The sequence below is a fragment of the Austrofundulus limnaeus genome, unplaced genomic scaffold (genome assembly GCF_001266775.1).
Source record: "Austrofundulus limnaeus strain Quisiro unplaced genomic scaffold, Austrofundulus_limnaeus-1.0 Scaffold84, whole genome shotgun sequence".
Lineage (NCBI taxonomy): Eukaryota > Metazoa > Chordata > Actinopteri > Cyprinodontiformes > Rivulidae > Austrofundulus > Austrofundulus limnaeus.
In genome coordinates this window covers 1,866,676-1,872,117 of record NW_013952486.1, presented here as the reverse complement: position 1 = coordinate 1,872,117, position 5,442 = coordinate 1,866,676, and the positions used below count along the sequence as shown (strand labels likewise).

Sequence of the window (5,442 nt, the reverse complement as noted above, 5' to 3'; positions counted from 1 at the left end):
TGAATTTTTATTTTATTTTTTTTTATTAATTTTAGTAAAAAGTAGACTCTAAATTTCAATCTATTTTTCTAATTTTAGTTCTGCTGGGTACCTGCCAGTGTTCGGCTGTAAAGCAAACATTATTAGAGCAAATGAAATAAAACAACTCTCAGAGTCCATCACTGTAAGCCAATACTCCAGGAAGCCCCGCCCAGGATGCTGCATCGTCATCATCATCATCATCGGTCCAGTAAGCCTCTCCCCTGCTGAGGTCACATCATCCCTCCTCTCAGGTCCGGGCTCTGGTGGGGTGGGTGGCCCGAGGAGATGTGATAAAAACTGGGGCAAATCCAGAGTGAGCTGCACAGCTGACACAAGCTCTGCTCCTGCAGAGACACCGAGAGCTTTCAGAAGAGTCAACATCTGGTGGTAAGAGCTGCTGCTTTCTTCATTATACTCAGTCTGTTCTCTGCTGTCTTCTTTGAAAAAGATTATTATCATAAAAAAGTCAATTTGAGCTGTTAGATGGTGGAAGAGGGGTGTTATGGCATTTAAAGAMGGGGTGTAAAATAAGATGTCAGTGTTAAAATCAGCTGTAAATAATAAGTAATTYTCATTATAATTATACGTATAGACAAAAAATAAGCGAGAAAGAGGTACTTCAGCATACTTGTGTCTATTGATTCATTGTAACACAATTATATGAAAACATAACTAGATTTCTGCTTTAATAGCCTTAATAAATCAGTTTTAAAGCCAGAGAATAATAAGAGGTAGATCTGACAATTAACGAGGCAGCTATGCTTTAAAATAAACTAATAACCAAACAAAAGCTAACATTTGTTTTTATATTGTCACACGCCAGCATCCTAAAGAGATTTTTAACCTCCTCCTGACTCAACCTGCTAAACCTGGGAGGGTTAATTCCTGCCCAGCTGCTGACGTTACAGTCCTGTGCACTTTTAATTAGCCCTTAGTGAGAATGAAGCTGTTTAGCATCTTGTGGCTCCATCATTAGAGGTGAGTGTGTCTGTGTGTCACTTTGTGCACAGGATTCCTCACGTTTGGAGCTTAAAGAGCTGATCAGCCTGCGTGTTGAGAGAAAGTACGAAACATTCAGATCTCAGCAGCTGATTTTAAACAGCATCTTCATCTATGAGCTGAACACTGGCTCTAAATCACATAARTGCCTCCATCTGTCTCACGCCTGGGAGATGGGATGACTCACAACGACTCATTCTCTTTCTGCTGACYGCTGGGATTTGATTTGTTCCTCTTCCTTTTCATCCCTCTGTTCGTTCCATCTTTTCATCCCTTTTTCCCAGTAWCGTTCTCCCCTCTCACGGTTTACACCCGTGTCTGCTCCTCCGTGTCCGTTTCTCTCGTGAGTTTGTGTTTCTGTCTGATAAGSAGCTCACAGAAGGCAGCCTGAGAGGCAACAAAGCAGCTCTCTGTTCTCTGCGGGACTTTGCAGAAACCGGATCCCAGCCGGGTTGTTGAAGCCTGACTGAAACCCCCCCAAGCAAAGCATGTATAAAAGCCTAATAGCTTAGTTATTAACATGATATTAAATGTTGCAACATGAACAACTTAAATTRCAGCTGAAAGTGTTGAACGAAAGCTGCACAAAAAATGTTTGTAAAGATTTTGTTTWCATGGAAACCAGCAATTAGAGATAAAAATCTGAACTGAGTCCAAAGAAAATKAAAATGTAAATACAGTTTTTGCAGCGAGGACAAACAAACCACCCCCTTTATTTCCTTCCTTTCCTTTAGTAAACATTATTGTTTAGATTATTTTTATGGTTTAAATTCTGCACAAAGTTACAAAGAATAAGTTACTTTTACAGAAAACTCTAACTTTCTGAAACRTTTTGCAGTTTAGACACTTTTTCCTTCCATTTCTTTTTGACATCTTACTGCTGGTTTAACATATTCTGTATTACAGATTAGGCAGCTGACTCACCGTTTGTACTCGCTTGAGCTCTGAATAACTAAAATTCTTGGAAAATGTCTGCATCTTGTAGAAATGTGCAGTCTTTTGTCGACTGTCTTCAAAAGTTTGGATCTTTACAAGATTTTCTTTACAGTGGCATGATCTGTTGTTGCCACAAAGTCAGCAGCGTTCTACTAAATATGATGCTTAAATGACAGGAAAAAGGATCAAACTGTGCCTTAAAGGGGTCCCAGATTAGTTGTAACATTAGACTTTATATGATACACATATACTTTAGCTGTAAAATAAAGACTGTCAAAATACTGTAAGCTGTTCAGTTTTATAATTTTTAAACTAGAAGTTTAAAAATATAYTACACGGATGGGGCCATTTTATTTACATGCAAAGCATTCTGGGTAAATGATGACATCAACTAGGTCATCGGTGTGAGGCTGCTAGCGAGCTATATCCACCCTGAAGGTTAATCTTGGACAATATCTGATGATCGACTCTTTKAAATGAAACCAGAGAGCGTTGACAGAGAGGAGAAGGTAGAAATGACTCAGCCTGTAACTGAAAATATGGATGGAGGACCTCAGTTTAGCTTAATTGTCACGCTAGCGCCGAGCTAATACATATAAGGCAGTATAGCATGGGCGCTAGCGCGAAGGCTAACAGGCTAATCTGAGGTTCTTCTTCCATGAAGCAGCTCTGTTGTCCTCCATCTATATTTTCAGTTACAGGCTGAGTCATTTCTACCTTCTCCTCTCTGTCAACGCTCTCTGGTTTCATTTAAGAGTCGATCGTCAGATATTGTCCAAGATTAACCTTCAGGGTGGATATAGCTCGCTAGCAGCCTCGCACCGATGACCTAGTTGATGTCATCASTTACCCAGAATGCTTTGCGTGTAAATAAAATGGCTCTGTCCGTGTTAAAATATATTTAAAAAATTTACAAAACTAAACAGCCTACAGTACTTTTAGTCTTTATTTTACAGTTAAAATAAATGTTTATCAAATAAAGTTTAATGTTACAACTAATCGTGGATCCMTTTAAAACTGATTTGTGCAAGAGTGCATGTGAATTAAGAAAAGTGGTAACAGAGAAATGACAGTTCGAGTCAGGGAATCAGAGCAGACTTGACTTTTATTATAAGGGATTGTTAAAGAGAACCAGAGTGGAAAAAATTATTTTAGCAGATTTATTCAAAAATAAAATTACAAGCACAATATGGCTCATTTCAACAGGAAAACACATAAAAAATGCTTCAAAGAGAATTTCAAGCTTTCAGCTTTGCAGCCAAAAACAACTGCATTCCTGCTCCAATAAACCATTCACACTTTGGTGTTTTGGTCTCATCACAGAAACAAAAACCAATGTCTCACGTCCAACAATTAGCCCAACGTCACATGTGAACAGTTTGATAAAATAAGATGTCAAAAACTGAAGAGCGCTGAGAAAATGTTGCGTGTCCTGTTTTAGACGTGTGTATTTGTCTTATACGCTCTGTTGTGTTTGTTTGTCCAGCGTAAGTGCTCCATCTTCAAACCCTGCTATTATGACTCACAGTCTGCTTCTCCTGAGATGTTTTCAGATCTGACCCACTAACGAGACGAGCCACGCCGCCTTTAAGCTCGTGGACGTTTCAGCTGCTAACCTACCAGTTTCACGTGTTTCTCTTGGATCAGCTTTTGTGCATCTTGTGACAATTCTAGCTTTTTTTTCCCTTTGGCTTCGTCCTTGATGTCACTGAAGCTCAAATGCTGAATTTTGCTACTGTTGCACAAAACCAAAGATTCTGAGTTGATCCCTTTTAGGAGTTTAGACTTTGTATCCTTTAAACGTACCTGGATGTACTTTTCTGTCCTTTTTTTATCTGCACACATGCAGTGAATGTTGTGAAACAGAGCCGTGTTCACGACACCCTAAAGTGGCCCCTCTTCAACAGGGTGGGAAACACATATGTTCTTCTCTGATGTTTTTCGTTTCGCATGCATGCCTCGATATGAACGCATGCTTCCTACAACGAGCCGGCAGTATTTTAGCAGGAAACATATGTTTTTAGCTGACAGGGCTGCAGAGAAAGGGTGACTGAATGGAGCAGGGCAGCTGCACAAAGGAAACAAAGGAGGAAACTGGTGTGTTTTTTTTGTCTATTGGCCAGTGAGGCTCAGTTGTTGCATGTGTGTGTGTGTGTTTGTGTGAGACAGCAGGAGTGCCAGGCCTCTAATGAACCTGTATTTTTATGGTGAGTTTGTGTTTTATACATCAAACTCAGAGCAAAGTTGTTATCTTAAAAAATGATCTGTAAATTTTTGTGTAGGAGTGTTGATTAGTTCCACGTTCCTGAGTGTGTGACTTCCACTGTGGGTTTTTTTTAAACCACACATATATATTAAAACACGATTTAATGAGCTCAGTCAGCCGCAGGAGGTGAGTCACCAGAGAACCAGACAACACGAGCAAAAAGTGGCTTTCAGACGGTTTGAATGTCAGTCAGTGGAAGAAGTTCCCTTTGAAACAACTCAGACATTTTTCACATAAACAGAAGTTTTACTTCCAGTTTTAAAATTGTCTGCAGCTTTCTCATTTTCACTTCCCCGCCGCCGCCGCCTTCCCCTTCTCATCTCCTCTCGTGAGTCATGTTTGCTCACACTTTATTGAGCAGATTTGTAAAGTAACTACGTACAAATACTTCTTTACTGTACTTAAGTAGAATTTTTGGGTATCTGTACTTTACTTGAGTAATTATTTTTCAGCCTACTTTTTACTTCTACTTCTTACATTTTCACACAATTATCTGTACTTTATACTCCTTACATTTTTAAAAAGGTAAGAAGTAGAAAGTTGTTTTGCTTGTTTTCATTCCAGCTTGTTATTGTGAAAAATAATTACTATCCATATAAACTGTGCCTCCTAGACAGGGAATTTAACAATTTAATTCATATTCAATTCAATTGAAATTCAAAAATACTTTATTGATCCCAGAGGGAAATTAGGTGTTGTTGTAACTCATTTAACTAAAAACTTATTGTAAATGCTGATGGCTGTGGGCAGGAGAGATCTTCTGTAGCRGTCTGTATTACAGCGAAGTTGAAGAAGCYTCCGACTGAAGACACTTTGACTTTCTATGACAGTCTGATGAAGAGGATGGTCAGGGTTGTCCACAATGTTCTTGATTTCATGTAAAATCCTTCTTTGCACCATCATCTCCAGAGGTTCCACAGTCGTCCCCAGAACAGAACCAGCCTTCTTTATCAGGTTGTTTAGCCTTTTTAGGTCCTTTTTAGGTAATTGTGGTTGAATKARAAGTATAAATATATAAAACTCTGATACCGTAGTAGTTTGTACACAAACAAATCATGTCACACTCCAGCAGGACATAATCATTAAAATAAAAGGACTGTACTTAAGAAGTATTTGTATTTCATGAATTATATTATTGTATTTGTCCCGCAGCCCTGGGATAGATTTTCATTTAGGGGAAAAGGTTTGTGCAGCCTTAATATATGTATATAAACTGAAAC

The 5,442-nt window shown here is 38.8% G+C and overlaps 1 protein-coding gene across 3 annotated transcripts in view; it reads left to right on the top strand.

Moving 5' to 3' along the window:
- Positions 1 to 293: 293 nt before the first annotated feature.
- Positions 294 to 5,442, top strand: part of plat (plasminogen activator, tissue) — a 16,287-nt gene continuing 11,138 nt past the window's right edge. For 2 of the 3 annotated variants that reach the window (XM_014011789.1, XM_014011787.1), the window contains exon 1: positions 294 to 408. The gene's annotated coding sequence lies outside the window, so the exon portion shown is untranslated. Of the gene's footprint in view, positions 409 to 3,910; positions 4,164 to 5,442 lie in introns of those variants that run through there. The other variant, XM_014011788.1, reaches the window with a different exon arrangement.